Source organism: Symsagittifera roscoffensis, chromosome 6 (assembly GCF_963678635.1).
Source record: "Symsagittifera roscoffensis chromosome 6, txSymRosc1.1, whole genome shotgun sequence".
NCBI lineage: Eukaryota > Metazoa > Xenacoelomorpha > Acoela > Convolutidae > Symsagittifera > Symsagittifera roscoffensis.
In genome coordinates this window covers 41431427-41450540 of record NC_087067.1, presented here as the reverse complement: position 1 = coordinate 41450540, position 19114 = coordinate 41431427, and positions in this window count along the sequence as shown.

Below are 19114 nucleotides of genomic sequence, written 5' to 3'. Positions count from 1 at the left end.
AACTAGAACTTAAAATGTACCCAGGAGTATCATTCGCTATCAGCAATATAAAAAGCAAAAGCTATCCATTTATAAGTAGTTATCAGAATGTACTTTTAGACCAAACCATAACTTTAGCACCAAAATCAACTCGTGTCATTTCAATATCCCCAGCTGACAAAGTTTTCAAAAAGGGAACATCGTTCAAACTAGATAAAGATCTACAACAAAAAGGAATATATACTTATAACACCTATTGTAATCGTGACGAGAAAACGTTACCTATAATGTTAAACAACCCTAAAGAATCGAAGGTCATTATATCCAAAGGCTCAATTGGACAAACTTTCGAAGACCTTGAAACAGATTCAAAAACAATATACAGCGTCGCAGACAATATAGCTTTTATGGAAGTTTTGTTCAACAAAAACGAACATCTAGATCATATTTTTCATGTAAGCGAGCAATCAAAAGATCAACTGTTCTTCAAAAATTCTTCAATCAGTGAAAATCATAAAAATTCAAAAAAAACAAGGAAATTTTGAAACAAAAAGAACTAGATTATACAAATAAATACGAACTAGAAACAGATTTCAGCAAGGAATTGAAGGACCTGAAACCCAAATCTGAACTAAACTCCCAAACACATTTTACAAATATACAAATTCATGAAATCCAGAAAAAGTTTGACAAGAAAAAACAAGAGTTTCTAAAAAAAATTTGACTTTACTCACTCTGATATAGACCAAAATCAATTACAAGACCTAATGAATATGCTATTACAGAATAAAGACGTATATTCACAACATAAATACGACGTAGGACTAATAAAGCAAAAATTCCACGTAAAGCTTTTACCAAACTCTGTATTGACTAAGCAAAGACCATCAAGATTTTCATTGCATTACCAAGAAAAACTGAATGACTTACTAGACCAACTATGTAAATCAGGAATAATTGAAGAAATGGGAAGTAATACCGAAATGGGATCAGAATTTATAAACCCAATTATAATACTTCCAAAAGGGAACATAGTCAAGCTCGTTATCGATGCGATATACCTGAACTCAATAACTGACTTAAGTCGTTATTCATGGCCATTAGAACAATAGGATCGCTCATCACTAAACTAAAAGGAAATTTCTTCACCACGAGTGATTTATGCTCAGCGTAAAATCAAGTACCTTTAACAGAAGAAACACAACAATTAACAAGCTTTGTAATTGGATCAAAACAATACACTTTTAAACGAGGTTTTTACGGATTATGTGGTCTACCAAATTTCTTCAGTAGAATAATGACAATACACTTTGCACCCTTAATATAAAGAAATCAAGCAGTAACCTATATAGACGATACAATAATGCAAGCACAAATTGTAGAAGAAATGTTCGACATCATTGCTACATACCATGACTTATTAAAAAAATCAGGACTAAAAGCTCAACCAGAAAAAAAACAAAATTTTTTTTGAGAAGAGTACAGTTTTTAGGACATGTAATAAGTAAAAATGGCATACAACCAGTAAAGAAAAAGGTAGATGATCTCAAAGCATTGAAATCGCCAGAGAACAAAAGAGATGTAATGAGAGTGTTAGGTTGTTTAGGATTTTATAGTATGTATATAAAGAATTTACATGTAGACTCAAAGCCTTTCTATGATTTGATACGAAATGATACAGTTTTTAAATGGACACAAGATCATGAAAAACTATTTAACGAAATAAAAGAAAGTATTAGCGCCGATACAATCTTAGCAATACCAGACACAAGATATCCTTTCCATGTACACGTAGACTCATCATCAAAAGGAATAGGTTCAATATTGGTACAAGAATTTCCAGAAGGAAAACGTATTATCTCCTTTAATTCAAGAGTATATAACAAAGAAGAACAAAAAATGTCAACAACAGCTAGAGAGCTTTGCGGTGTTGTATCAGCTCTACAAACATACGAACACTATTTATTAGGTTCACCACATCCAATATGTCTCTATACTGATCACGAAGCTTTGATTTACCTTTAGGGAAGAAGAGGTAAACTCTCCCATAGATATTTTAGATATCAATTGGTTATATCACAATTCCAAAATTTAAAAATTATTTGGACCGAAGGAAAAAAACCTAGCATTCCCAGATATTTTAAGCAGAAATGTAACAACTAAAGATTTAGACAAACACCAACTTAAACATAAAAAAATTCCCAAAGACATTTTATTTTACGACAAAAATGGCTACGAAGAAAAACACTTCATAGTGCATGATACCGAAAAGGGACCCAGCGACGAATTTTTTCCTGTCATTAAGAATGGTGTAACTAGAATCAAAATAAATAACGACAAATTAATCAAAATACCCAAAGAAACAAAAAAAGAACAAATTTGATCACTAACTGATATAAGTTCTTGCTTTATACAAGGTTCAGCTATCAACCAAGTTAGAATGATTCAAAACAAAGTACCAAATAATAATGCAAGTGACGAAGAATCAGATCATAACTACTCCGAACTGTCTTTCGAATTGAACACTAACCCAACCCAATTTGGGGATTATATGTCAAATTACGATATTGAAGACCAGTCCGACCTCTTATATTTTGAAACGATTAATGAACAAGATGAGATAATCCAAGAATGTTTACTAAACGATGAAATTGCATTATGTGAACAATTAACCAATAAACTAGAAAACAAAAAACTTGCAATCAAACTGCCTAACGAAACACTTACAAACAAGGATAACCTTACTCAGATATTTACTAGTTTCAGCAACCTAGGAAAAAATATAGATTTAAACACAAAACTTATTGCTAAAGAACAAGACACCGATGCAGTCATAAAAATCGTAAAAGAATTAGTAAGAAACAAAAACAAAGACTCAAAAAATATACACTATAGACAATCAAGAGCCTTAACTTCATATCTAAACAAACTTGAAACTTTACTATTAATAGGAAATCATCTTTGCATTGAACAAGCATCAGATAATCCCGAAGTAAAAAAATTAAAATTTGTGTACCTATGTCACTTTTTCTAAAAACATTTGAATTGGCACATACAGATCAGTTAGCAGGTCATGTAGGAAAAGACAAAACCATTGCGAATATAAAACGATTTTTCTTTTGGCCAGGCATGTATAAATGGATAACCCAGTTAATAGCAGGATGTCTTGATTGTCAAAAAAATAAACACAAACGCCACGATCTTAACCAAGCACCGTTAGAACAATGGACGGATACAGTACCTTTCCCGTTTCATACTGTACACATAGATCATAAGGGACCAATTAATCCTACTTCAAACGGAAAGAAACACTGTTTAGTTGTAGTAGATTCATTTTCTCGATTCCTCCAAGTATATCCAGTAGCTAACACTACCGAATTTGAAACAATAAAAACTTTAGAAAAATTTATTCTCACATTTGGTATTCCACAAAAACTAGTTTATGATAAAGGAACAGCTTTGATGAACGAAGATTTTACTAGTTGGTTTCATGAACTAGGAATAACACATGCTCTCAGAACCGCATATTCACCATGGACAAATGGTAAAGTGGAAATACAAAACAAACATCTAGGAACACATTTTAGAATTTTCTTTGATCAAGCAAAGGGAAATTGGAGTGATCTAGCTGCGAAATTCGCTTTCGCTCATAACACCACTATCAACGCAAGTACTGGATTAACACCATACGAAATTGTTTTCGGACAAAAACCTCAAATACCAATCTCTTTAAAACTAGGAATTCAGAATTAACGTGCAACTCGGAATTCGGTGCTAATCTCCCATTACACAGACATTCCTTACAAACATCATCGAATAAAGCTATACAACCATTATTGAAACCAAAAATTAACACTTCACTACTTATCAGAGAGAACCAATTTAAAAACATCTATAATACAGCTTACAAGAAAAGTCTTGAAAGCAACGCCAAAATCCACAAATATCAAAATAAATATAAATTAGGAAAACCCTTAGAAATAGGTCAAAAAGTACTGATGGAAAACCATTCCCTAGAAGATGGCGAATCAAAAACATTACAAGAACTACGGTCAGGCCCATATACGGTAACAAACAAACTAACGAATGTAAATTATGAAATACAATTAGATTCAGATCAAACTATAAAAAAGACAGCTCATAGAAACCATCTAATTGAATACTTTCTCATTGAAGAAAAAGCAAAGGAACTGGTGAATGACTATGTTTTAAAAGACCAGTCGTACAAACCATTCTATGAAAATCTAATGAAATCAAGGAATAAAATTGTCAATACACCACTAACCAACAAATCATTTCAAAACCCAATGGGTTCATCAGAATATTTACCTGTCGAAACACACCATAGACGAGAAAATAATATAGAACTACATGAAACTGAGCAAGAAAAAACCTTAACGAATATCGACTCAGGATTTCAAGAGCACAACACAGAAACTATACAAATGCCACATACACCAGGATTAGCTCAGAGAAGGCTAACTTCAACACCTCTTTATCCAAACGATAGTAATGGTAATAACTTCGATGAATTGTCATATATACCATCTACATCAACACACCACCCCCAGAACGGACAGACATCTGTTCAAACGGGTTTCGACAAATGAAAGACCTCAGAGACATCGGCGACAACCCAGCTTCTACCAAGCAGGATTCAACTAAAAAATCTCTGATAATCTTCACTAACTAAAACCTAAAAACTTATTTTGTAATCTCCGCGTCATCAATTTGGATACAAAAGATTATTCAAACTATGACCCCACACGTAATCGTCAATCAAACTAGTCAATTTTTAAAAAAAAAACAATGGTTTCTTCAAATAAAAACCAACCAAAAAATTTACTATTGCTAATTTTTAGCAACTTCGCGATAATGATGAAATTTACTACTCTACTTTCAACATTTATACCTCTTGTCATTCTACAGAATGATGATTTGGAAAACGTATCGATTTCTCTCAAAGTTACTCACTATGACTGTTCAAGCATGCAGAAAAATAAATGTGTATGCTTTAAATCAAGTGGCCCCATGTAAAGTTAGCCCAGAAAACCTTTACGCTACCGATAGCACCATTAGCGTATATTAACGGTCTTATAGAACATACGTGAACGCAGTTATGTGTAAAATTAAAACATTTCCCATTCGTTATAATTGCGGAATGTGGGCACATTCTTCCATCGTTCACAATATGAACATGATAACCTATGAAATTATTACACCACCAGAAGCTTGCGAAAAAGCAGCAAAAAACAACAAAATTACAGTGAATGAAGATGGATACACCCATGAACTAATTATAAAAATGGATGAAAGTATTTTACAACACAGAAATGAAGGAACAGGAACATCATTAGAAGGCGATAGTTCGACATCATGCAAGAAAAGGGGACAAATCAAACACTATAGCTACGAAACGCACATGCAAAAAGTTCAGCTCAAAGTAAATCTAGAAACAAAACAAGTACAAAATCCTTACGGTATCCCATTACCATGCACAGTACTCGAAGGCGGATGCGAATCAACATCACTAGACCCTTATGCTTACACATGGGACATGCCCGAAAATTGCGTAGTCACAAAATTGTTTTCTCAAAAAGCGAAAATGGTCAAGTACGCTAATAAGTTGGACCACCCTCAATATCACATACTGAGTGAGGGATCGGCACCCAATGGCTTAGACCTCAAAATTCGCATTTACAACAAGCAGCAAGAAGTCTGCAGCAGGCCAGGAGCTTTATATAAAACAAATTTCGAGTCCTTTATTTCTGATTCAGGCGGTTTTGATATGAACACTGGTAAATCCAGCAACATACGACATGATGATAGAAATTACTATCAGATGCAAATAAATGAGAACGATCAAATAAGAGTGAAACCTTTGAATTATCCTCTGGGATCAAGTAATTTTTCCTTCCTCCATGATGAACGTAACAATAAAAATCGGGATCCTCTTTGGCGCCATGTAGGTACCGATGAAATTGATTACGAACTTCATCTGGGCGCAAATTTAGATTACATAATGTACTTTAATGCTAAACAACTCAGAAATTCTGAAATGACATTATTACAGAATCAATGTGAACTCGAAAGAACACAAATTCTAACAATAATGATGTTAGCTTTACAAAATACCAGGCTTGCAGCATACATGTTAACCGGCAACCGCTCTATGTTTCTGGACACCGATGGAGCGGTTGGCTGGCTGTATCACTGCCCTAAAAAAGTTTCACCTCTTAAAGTTCTCGAAAAATGCTTTGATCGAATACCGATCTTTTACAATGGGCGAACAATGTTTGTCGACACTATTACCCGCCAAAATTTTTCCTTTTGCCAACGAAATACATTGCGTTGGTGGCTACAAAAATGCCTTTCAACTTGATTTAGATGATAAATTATCTTGGTACCAATTAATGCCGGCTCCAATACCTTTAAAGATTCCTTTAATGTTCGCTCCACAAGATATAGGCCATATTACGGAATTTCCCGTATACGATTCGCGACGGTATACCCCAAAACAATTAAAAGCTTTTTGGGATAACATTATTCATAACACAGCATCAACATCTATTCTCAAAAAAATTACAAGAACTGTTCTCCAAAATGGACACATGGATTATGCAAATTCCGACGCTTTAACCACCGCAATGGGTTTAAACCAAAAAATTTATCTAGATTTTCTGCTCTCACCGGGATTTTTCATGAATAGTTTCATCGGAACATACGGTTTTGTTGCTTTTTTCCTAGAAAAAATCGGAATTTATTTTGCCTTTTTCCTTTTTCTCAAACTCCTGCTAGAAATAATAGTAACAATTATTAAAGCTTTGGAAATTAATAAGCTAACAAATCGTACTATGAGCTTCTGGAAGATAATATTAGGTACCACGTATAACCTTTTCGTTCTATCAGTTTTTACTTCTATTTTCTCAAACGAAAACTCCAATCTCGAATCATCAGATTTGCGAAACTCAAGACAAAAACAAATACGACAACAAAATCATAATCAAAATATTTACCAAGAAAGCACTGCTTCAATACCTATGGTAGAGCGAAATGAACCTGCAGTACCCTTAATGCCACCAGATTCACAAAACGAACCTGGTTTATACCCAGACCTAAATAACCAAAATGAACATTTAGTACGGAACAATGTAATAGGAACGATTGCTAGCACAACAATCCCTCATCCAACCACCAACAACAATACTATAACACCAATCTAAGGCAAGAGTTTTCTATTTCAGAATGCCCTCAAGAAAACGGTGCATCCCCATTGACTAAATGCTAGTCGATATATTAGACAGACAAGTTCTTTTATTAATTCAATTTCCCTCACTTACAAATAAATTGCTTACACGAATAGCAGCTGTTGACTTGCCTCAACCAGGAACCAATAATTTTATACGTCTCATGCTAGTTGTTTATCCAGGAAAAGTGATTCATGAAGCTGTCATTGAATCATCAAATCCAAAATATAATTATATTTGTTCGTTACTTCAAAGTAAAGAATCTGCTATCATAAAAATTACTTCAGAAGGAGTTCATTTTTGTGTGTAAAAACACCACGATACAAAGAACTTACTTGAACACAAACATTCAAATGTTGGTAGGAATTTTGGATCGAGACATTCGTTTATTAATTCAACTCCCAGGATACGCAAACAAACTACCAGCATTAATAGCATCAGCAAGATTACCAAAAACCAAGCCAAATGATTGTATTCACCTTATGATAATAACTTACCTTGAGGAAACTGTTCAAGAAATTGAAATTGACTCTTCAAACAAAAAATATGATTATATTTGTTCTTTACTTGAAGGAAATAGCTCAGCCGTCGTCATTACCGATTTCGAAGGAATTCACTTCTGTGTATAAACATTAAACTAAAAACAACAAAATTGAATTGATACATTCCAAATATAAAATTTGGAGATTAATAAATGTTCCTTGACACACTAAATCAAAATCTCTGCGTAATCATATCTTGTCCTCATTTCCCAAAGAAATTTTATTCCCGAGTCACAACAGCAATTTTACCATCCATAGCAATTGATAACCATTTACACTTAATTATCATCGACTTTCACCATAATCAAAATTACGATATTACCGTGAAGGAAACCAATCCTAGATACAAAGATATTCTTAACATCTTAAAGTATACAAACTCAGCCATAATCGAAACTGCTTGTGAAGAAATTATTTTTTGTGAGAAAAATAATTAAATATAAACCCATGTTATTTAAACATAACAATCGTCACGTACTCCTTTACCAAACAGAAAAGTTCTTCGACGCCTGTAACGGTTCATATTGTCCAAAACTTATCTTATATTTTGATTATTGTAACACGTGGGAAGACGGAACAATTGAAGTCTTTCACAACTCGCCATACTGGAATTTTTTCCTAGTTTTGTCGAATACTTGCTTAAATCATCTGCCAAAAGACATAAGCGATTTCCATTCAAATGATCTCACTAACCTCTCGTAATCTGTTTATCCGGTTACCAAACCTACGTTACTCTTTAATTGGAGTAGAGAAACACTCTGAAAACTTTTATCTTTTACATGTGAGTAAGGTTAACTCCAGTCTATTAACTACAATCAATGTTCCAGGAAATCACCCTAATTTCCTTGAACTAAGTCATTTTCTTGCTTTTGACACAAATGCAGAATTTTTTCTAAATCCACCTATTTATTCTAATTAGAAAAAATGATGTTTAAAATCAACGACCAACCAGTTTCAGTTATTCATATAAAGAAAACATTTGAATTACAACCCGATTTACAAGTTTATATGATAGTTCATGTTCGAAACATCGAAACAGGTACTTTTGAGGAACTTAGTTTTTACCCCACTTCCCGATATTGGCCATTCTTTCTTTTTGTATCTGATCACTCAGAGTCTTGTCCTACCAATATTGAATGTGAACATTGTACCTTAGACTAGAATGATAATTTTTTACGAAGGAACCTTTGTCCAAATTAAAGGTTTCCAACGCTCCTTCATTCTAGCAGAAAATTTCAAAATAATCCCCATTTTATTATTCATTTCGAAACGCTTTATAATGGCGAACTACACAGCACCATTATTGAACCAAGCAATAAATACTGGCATTTAATACTATGTCTTGTTGCAAATAGCCTAACATTTCCCATTCCCTGCGATCTAGACCAGATTGAATGAGCAGTGAGAATGACAACTGAATGTCCTATATGTTTGGAAATTTGCGATCAAATGAAAAAATTACCTAAAAATTTACCTCCTCAACCACCACATTTAGTTTGCGTTAATTGTTATAATAAACTCAAGCTAAGAGCTAGTACACCATTCGCAAAATTTCATTGCCCCATTTGCAGGCAGATTATTCATGTAATTAATATGACAGAATACGATGTCTGTAATATCTGCAACCAATTAGCGTTATCCAGAAACAAACCAAAGGGTGAACATATGATAGTTAAGCACCCATATATTACTGTATGCAATAACTGCATTGAGGAATGCAAAAACATCTGCCCTATCTGTTTTTCCAAAATTGCCTTTGATGAATTTTGGGCATAACTTCTTTTTATACAATGGCAAACGAATGCCCTGTTTGTCTAGAATTGAAAACAACCCTTCAATTAAGAAAACTTCACAAAAGAAAGTATCCACAACCCTTTCATTTTATTTGTAATGAATGCTTCATGACTCTCAAATCCGAAACGAACTTAATTTTTGACAAATTCTTATACCCAATATGCCGCCAGGATGTTCACTTACTAAATTTCGAGCAAACTAACAAATGTCTGACCTATAAAGGCAATAAAAAATGAATAAACAATTATGCTGTTTGTTTAGGAAGTCGCAAAATGTTCTGCTTGGTAATGGACATTGATTTTGTCCTTGATTATAATCTCCTCGTCCAAATTGACGGTTACCAAGCGCACACAAATCGTATTTATATTCATCCCGAACAACAGCAGCTGGATATTTTTTGCCAACGTTATAGTCCTGGCTTCCACGATGAAGAAAAATTTACTGTCGAAAGCAGCAGTAGATTTTTTAATATTATCATAAATGCCTTCAACAATGACGAGGATGTTATCGACATCAATTTCCAAACCTCCAATCGACTTATTCTTTAATCTTTCCTTCCTTAAAAATGGTTCAAATAACTTTACCAGCTTTTATATGTAAAATTTTTCAAGCTTGTTATTTTTATTTTCAAAGTTTTATTTATGTTTCTCAACCCATTTTACAGTACTTTCAATAAACCATTCAACAACCCACTCTTGAATGCCCGATTTGCTACTTACCAAACTCCAAGTTTAAGAAACAACATAATAACGAGCCACATCTTCCACCACACTTTATCTGTATAGACTGTCATGAGCAAATTGTAGCACATTTTTCTAAATATGGACAAATTTTATGCCCCATTTGCCAAGTCCCAAATTATACCCAATCACTTTCAATTTATTCCCCTTGTTGTTTATGCGAAAAAATGATTAAAAGCGCAAATTGGGGAAATACCCAAACCCAATGTATGGCAAGCTATCAACATCTTACTGATTGCCATCAAGGTATCATTATTTGTACAAGATGCCTCCCTAATACGGCACAATTTTGTCCCTTATGCCACATCCCTTGTGATTTTTCCGACCCCTGGAAGTAATCCTCCACACTTTACGATGTCCATATACAATTCCTCTACCTTCCTACATTTGGTAAGAACTCAAGACTTCAGTAATCAGCTCACAGTTTATAACTCTTTTTAAATAACAATTAACACAAAAATCTCTTTTACACATGCTATATTATATACTATTTACCCCCCCCCCCCGGTTTTTTCTAGTCCCTTTTACCTATAAAAAGGGACCCCATGGTAAGCCTGTGGATGACCCCAGGTGGACATACATTTAAGATTAGGGGTTAATTAATGCCCAAATTTCCATTTTTTGCTTTAACTACATCAGTTTAATATCTGAGCTTAACTCAGTGTTGTAAAGTGCTTTATTCCTGTGGTTAATAAACACCATGATCGTTTTTCTTCATTTGTTTTCCGTGGTGGGTTTGAGTGGAACCACAAGATTATATTTTCCACCTTTTATATATACACAATTTTACACTTTGTCCTTCATTGTTCAAACATTTGATAATTAGCCTTAATATCCGAATGTAATTCGGGATTTTGAATATTTGGTCATTTTATATTGATGTTTAGCAATATGGAATACGACCCAATTTTAAACTGGAACTGCAGAAATGCAGACCCTGCAACAGAGGAATTTAAAAGAAAGCTGCCTCTCAGGAAGAAACAATGGAAACCGGTAGCAGTTCAATCTTTGTCAATGTACGACGGGTTAAAGAGAACCCTCGCAATTTTCCCAGTTTAACCCAAAGATTGGAACTGCAGAAGTGCAGAAAAACTAAATTGGATACGGAAAATCTAAAATATATAACGAGTTTAAAGTACTCAATAAAGGAAAATTATAACAGATGGAAACTGCCATCGTTCATTGAAGTCGTCAACTCAACGACAATGGAAAAGGCGATGATGCCTATCGATTTCATAACCCAGCAAGAAGTGGTTATAAAGAACGAAACCAACTTCTGGAAATTAAAGAAGAGGGAGGAACACGGCTACATCCTCAAGGCAGGAGGCACGCAAGTCACAATCCCGTTTGAGGGAATAACTGCTTTTCCGAACCATGTAAAAAACAGACAGGAACAACAGGACGACATTCAAGAACTTACGGACGGAATGAGCAGACTACGAATCAAGAACAAAATCAAAAAGAAGAAAATAGTAAAACTGCAACAAAAACTCGAGGCTTCACAGAGGAAGATAGCGATCCTCAGATCATACAACGTGGAGCTAGAAGCCGGAAGGAAGTTCTAGATAAAACCTAACTTATCTTTATAACTTTTTCATTTGATGTTCTCTTTAAATTTTATAATTATAGCATTTAACCATTAAAGTGTTTAAATTTTCACCATGGTAACTGTAAGAATTGAACAGCTTAATTTTCTAAAAAAAGGGGTGAGTTGTAGTATTGAGAAATACTACACAGACAAAAGACCATTGTCTTAATTGTTTATTCTAAATTGGAGCGTGCCATTTAAATTAAAGCCTCTTTTCACTAAATCAGATATTGACTGATTTACTCTCATTAGGACTATAAAATCTTGTTTTGAAAATCCACTCCTTTTTAAATACTTGTCCAATTTTTCTCATTTTTTCATGCTCAAAATTTTAAAAGGGCGGCAATTATTAATACGTCCCTTTTAACTTAACTTGAAACAAACGGGATAAATATTTAGTATTCTTCCCGGCTGCACTAAAATTCTCCTTGCTTTGATTTAGCGTAGATGCACCTGCAATATGATGCATCAGAGAAAGTAATATGAATTTTTAATCAGACAAACTGAAGGCTGCGGTTTTCTTCAAAGAGGACTAATTTCTTCATTTTGCTCAGTAAGCAGCAAGTCAGTTCTCTTCAGTCAAATCTTTTTAAAATAAATAATTTTTCTTTTCTGCCCTAACACTAAAATTAATCTAGCCCTTTTCACTTATAAAAAGAGAATAAATTCTCATTTTAAGTTTGAAAAATTATAAATCGAGATACTCGAGATACGCACACCCGAGGAAGTCTGGACTACAAGTACCCAAAGGACTACGGCAAGACGATTCAGACGACCCAACCAGAAGTGCTGACTTGGACAAAATCAAGGGCAACCATACATACTAATCAGCCACCGACCTTAGTAAGAAGATAAAGTATTGATGAACAAAATAAGATTAGCTCAACCTCCCCTCATAGGTATATTTCTTTAAGCTGTTTGATTCATTTATATAATCTAATAACCCAGTGCTTTGTATCTAACCAACTAATTAATTCATACCTTTTCTAACTATTGTTTCTACTCTACTTTTTGTCAATACAATTTGACGATCTAAGGTGAGACTTATAATTTAGGATAAAATTACTAAGCATTCAACCAGCAATGAGCGCTTAGTAAAATTGGTGAAAAATTTTTTTTGTCGCCCCTAGACTGCCACCATATTTTTTCAGCTTGATTTATTTTTGTTCCACAGTCTAGTGGGTTGTCTTGAAAGATGATCACGCTTTCGATTAATTTGATTGTGTTCTCGATGCAGTTTTAAACAATCGTTGCAACTTTTTCAACCCTTGTAAGATTTGGTGCTGATTCGTACATCTTTTGCATCATCGTCCCGTTCATTTTGGTGGTAGGCGTCTGTAAGGTCGTTTTTAAAATTAAAACTGGGCTCTAATCAAATCGTGGAAGATTGCCAGTTTTGATAATTGTTTTAGGGGTTGCAATGACCTGTTTTTTGACTGTGCTTGATTTATGTTTACACTGTGCTCGACCTATGTTTCGACTGTGCTCAACCTATCTTTCGACATTCTCGGCCAATATTGGTTATGTATCGAATTTCTCGACCTATGTTTCGACTTTTTTGACCTACGTTTTGACTTTATCTTCCATAATCGGGTATGTTTCAATTTCTGGCTCAATTTAAAATTGCTTCTCGACCGCGGATTTTCAGTCGCAGTGCTCGGCTCAAAAGTCGAGAATAAGTCTTTCAAAGTCGAGACACAAGTCGAGAACCTCGAACCGGGTAGAATAATTCAGTTTGATTTGTTCTTCATCTCGAGCCTTTATACGTCAACCAACGAAGTCAAGAATCATTCAATCCGGAAGCTTGCAACAATTTTGTTTACGAAGAAGTTATTTTAAAAAACGATTAAAGAAAACTCTTACTTAATAAAAAAATGAGTTAAAGTTTTCTTGAATTGTTTTTATTGCCCAGAATAGAATATTGCCCGAGGTCCGTCGTTTCCTAAACAAAATTTTTTGAGGGTTGAAGTTAAAGATGCGAGGAATCAAATTTGGGGTTTCGTGTTTTGACCAAAACCTTCTGCTGTTAATATATCAAACCAGACAGGGGCGGATTTAGGGGGGGGGGACGCCCCTACTCAGGGAATCGACCCCCTTCCGACCCAAAGGGTTCCCCCATTGATACTTTTTCAGAAATACATTTTTGGCAGACCGACCCTAAAATTTTTCTAAAGGCGCCTTTGGCCCCAATGTATACTAACTTTGAGGGGAAGCGCGCGCCAAAAAAAAACGCAATTTTTTTGGCAAAATTTTTCAAAAAGTGGCCAAAAACGGCTTTTCTGACTGTTTTTTCAAAAATTCGCCTGCGGCGCAGAAAATTTAGCCAAAATAGGCACAAAACAGTGCTTTGGGAGAGCTCAAAAAATCAATTTGGTCGACCTGAAAAATTTTTTTTAAATCCGCCCCCCCCCTCGAGAAAATCCTAGATCCGCCCATGAAACCAGAATCTGGTTTTTCTTGACTAGGATTTTAAAACATATATACTTAACATAATATTGGGATTTTAAAGAGGCATAAATTTTTCTACTTTCTAATGTAGGCGCGTTTTCTCAGGTGATAGTATTTTACAATTTAAACACAGAGGCGAAGTTGCACTTCGCATATACAAGCAAAATGTGACCGATAACGCAACGACGCATTAGCAGTAAAAGTCAATTTGAAAAAGAAAAAAATGTACTAATTACACAAGTCTCAACTGATAGAGCGGACGCATGTTAGCTAGTATACGAAAAAGTTCGTATCGAGATACTCGAGATACGCACACCCGAGGAAGTCTGGACTACAAGTACCCAAAGGACTACGGCAAGACGATTCAGACGACCCAACCAGAAGTGCTGACTTGGACAAAATCAAGGGCAACCATACATACTAATCAGCCACCGACCTTAGTAAGAAGATAAAGTATTGATGAACAAAATAAGATTAGCTCAACCTCCCCTCATAGGTATATTTCTTTAAGCTGTTTGATTCATTTATATAATCTAATAACCCAGTGCTTTGTATCTAACCAACTAATTAATTCATACCTTTTCTAACTATTGTTTCTACTCTACTTTTTGTCAATACAATTTGACGATCTAAGGTGAGACTTATAATTTAGGATAAAATTACTAAGCATTCAACCAGCAATGAGCGCTTAGTAAAATTGGTGAAAAATTTTTTTTGTCGCCCCTAGACTGCCACCATATTTTTTCAGCTTGATTTATTTTTGTTCCACAGTCTAGTGGGTTGTCTTGAAAGATGATCACGCTTTCGATTAATTTGATTGTGTTCTCGATGCAGTTTTAAACAATCGTTGCAACTTTTTCAACCCTTGTAAGATTTGGTGCTGATTCGTACATCTTTTGCATCATCGTCCCGTTCATTTTGGTGGTAGGCGTCTGTAAGGTCGTTTTTAAAATTAAAACTGGGCTCTAATCAAATCGTGGAAGATTGCCAGTTTTGATAATTGTTTTAGGGGTTGCAATGACCTGTTTTTTGACTGTGCTTGATTTATGTTTACACTGTGCTCGACCTATGTTTCGACTGTGCTCAACCTATCTTTCGACATTCTCGGCCAATATTGGTTATGTATCGAATTTCTCGACCTATGTTTCGACTTTTTTGACCTACGTTTTGACTTTATCTTCCATAATCGGGTATGTTTCAATTTCTGGCTCAATTTAAAATTGCTTCTCGACCGCGGATTTTCAGTCGCAGTGCTCGGCTCAAAAGTCGAGAATAAGTCTTTCAAAGTCGAGACACAAGTCGAGAACCTCGAACCGGGTAGAATAATTCAGTTTGATTTGTTCTTCATCTCGAGCCTTTATACGTCAACCAACGAAGTCAAGAATCATTCAATCCGGAAGCTTGCAACAATTTTGTTTACGAAGAAGTTATTTTAAAAAACGATTAAAGAAAACTCTTACTTAATAAAAAAATGAGTTAAAGTTTTCTTGAATTGTTTTTATTGCCCAGAATAGAATATTGCCCGAGGTCCGTCGTTTCCTAAACAAAATTTTTTGAGGGTTGAAGTTAAAGATGCGAGGAATCAAATTTGGGGTTTCGTGTTTTGACCAAAACCTTCTGCTGTTAATATATCAAACCAGACAGGGGCGGATTTAGGGGGGGGGGGGACGCCCCTACTCAGGGAATCGACCCCCTTCCGACCCAAAGGGTTCCCCCATTGATACTTTTTCAGAAATACATTTTTGGCAGACCGACCCTAAAATTTTTCTAAAGGCGCCTTTGGCCCCAATGTATACTAACTTTGAGGGGAAGCGCGCGCCAAAAAAAAACGCAATTTTTTTGGCAAAATTTTTCAAAAAGTGGCCAAAAACGGCTTTTCTGACTGTTTTTTCAAAAATTCGCCTGCGGCGCAGAAAATTTAGCCAAAATAGGCACAAAACAGTGCTTTGGGAGAGCTCAAAAAATCAATTTGGTCGACCTGAAAAATTTTTTTTAAATCCGCCCCCCCCTCGAGAAAATCCTAGATCCGCCCATGAAACCAGAATCTGGTTTTTCTTGACTAGGATTTTAAAACATATATACTTAACATAATATTGGGATTTTAAAGAGGCATAAATTTTTCTACTTTCTAATGTAGGCGCGTTTTCTCAGGTGATAGTATTTTACAATTTAAACACAGAGGCGAAGTTGCACTTCGCATATACAAGCAAAATGTGACCGATAACGCAACGACGCATTAGCAGTAAAAGTCAATTTGAAAAAGAAAAAAATGTACTAATTACACAAGTCTCAACTGATAGAGCGGACGCATGTTAGCTAGTATACGAAAAAGTTCATCAAAAACATCCGACCCTGCCCAGGTTCGGCCCTCTTGTTTTGTTGCGGGTCTCTTCCCCACCTCGACGCTACAGATCCATGATAACTTGAAGCTAAAATGCTAAGAGTAATATAAAAGTGCTTGTATCAGAGCAAAGCCCTGAAATCTCTGACTGCCTTTCAAGGTCTATGGAGCAGTAATAACATGAAAAACTTAAACGTTAATTAAAATGAAAGGAAATAAAAAAAATTGAAATTTTTTTGAAAATTATCCCCCCACACGCCATATAAAGTTTAAACTGACAAATTTCACTCCTATTTACAAATCAATTATGGCAAATAAACTTCTTTCAACCAATTTGAAACGTTTTGTAAGACGGATTAAATCTCCGCTTGCGCGTTAATAGCGCGAAATATATCGCGCATTATTTTTCCCAATTGACCGAAATGGCAACTTTTGAACCCCCGTAACTTCACGAAAAACGATCAAAGGTGAAATATTTTTTCAAATTTCAGCTCAAGACAACAATTGATTGATATTAGAAAATTCCGTCAAAAATGGCTAGTTAAAAAGTCGAAATTTGTCTGAAAAAAAACCACCCCGAGCTCAATTATTCCGTTACTTTCGTTTCCAAATTCGGAACAATAATAGTCGTTGTTAATATCCTTAGTATTGGATGTAGTTAAAAGCGGGTTATTGATCAAAATGATCACTTTCAAAACGAACTTATTTTATCGCAACAATATTAGCGTCGCAACAAAATTTGCGATTTAGGTTGGAAAAAAAGATAGTTCATACTCTAACGCAAGCTATGCTTGTGTAATGAAATTTTTTTTCTTCAAGTTCTAATGCCAGGAGAATTTAGCAGTTGTAGAGCACCGCAGTTTTTGCTGTTTGAAGTAATCAAAAATAGCACCAAAGTAGCACCAAAGCATAAGATATATCAAACTAGGAACAAATGACTAGTGAACTCGAACTTTTATTTCGAACATTTGATTGAGTCCATCTTTCCATTCTTGCTTTTATAATTCTCTAATTTGATCCGTTCGAAGTGTTCAGTAAAAAAAATCTTCACAGTTTACAACTTTTATGGCATCTTTATGTTGTGACTGGTACAGTTGTTCACATAGGTCATATTTGATGTTTTTTCTTCCCTGTCATTTTCTCATCCTCTGCAGCGTTTGATGGTAGGAGGAAAATACCCTCTCAGTGCACATTTATCTAAAGCAAACATGATATGAACCAAAGGCAATAAAGCTGTCGGGAAAAAAAGATCCAGCTGTTGTGCAATTAGCACTAAAACTTGCCTCATAATTGTCGTTAAAGCAATCAATATAACGGATTTTTTCTCAAATCTAGGAATCTGGAGAACAAAAATTCTCGCCTCCAGAATTATTAAGAATGGAGAAAAAAATTATGTAGTCGCAATTCACACTAGTTTAAAGCAAAAAAGAGCCAATGTTTTAGGGAGATTAGAACAAAAAGATTTTAAAAAATATTTTATAAGATTTTCAATCTCAGAGCCAACTACAAAAAAAAGATTGGAAAAAGCATTAGTTTTTTTTCGGTTTCATTTTAACTTTCTTTCATACATACGATAGTTATCGGAACAATCTGTGACTTTAGCAAAAGACCACATTTAAGCACTGACATACATAAGATTAAAACTAATTTACTTTGCTTTTTCACTCAGATAAAATAATAGAAAAAATTCAATTTACGATAGCCCATTCAGAAACAAAAATAGTTGATGTGCATGCAAAAACAATGAAAATCTCAACAAAATTGATTTGAATTAATCATAGCTTTTGTTTCGAAATTTGAGCAGAAAACTTGACATCAGAGCTACAGAGAGCAGGAGTCACTCGAGGTGAGTAATATTGAGTATATTAATTAGCACAGAATGTTCCAACCATTTTCAAGAAAAAAAAACAGAAAAATGCTTTTTTCTATTCGTTTTTTTTCTTCATCTTTAAGTCTTTTTTGGTGCGTGATATGATTCGAGATTTATGCAAAAATGTGGGAAATTTTTAGCTTAGATATAATTGGCAAAACTGATTCGCAAAATGAATGCAAACAAAAAAGACAAAAATATTTGCATTCAAAAAAGTTACTGCCAAAAAAATTAAATGGAACCACCAAAACACGTTATTTCTGAAGTAAAATTAAGTATTTGGTATATCACTGTCAATTCAGATGATTATTTAAAATACCTGCCGAATCCAGAGTTGCTCCCCAATTTCGATGGTCGATTCAAAAACTCAAATTAAAGCAGTTCGTCTTCGATGCAGTAAATTCACATATTAGTTATACTCATAATTTCTTTTCGAGCCTAATATCAATACTAAAAATGAATTGAAGAGCATACGTTATGTTTCGATTTCCAATTTTTTCCATTGGTTGATAGTCGAGGAAATTTGAATATAGTCTGCAAACAATCAGTTTCATTTGAATATATA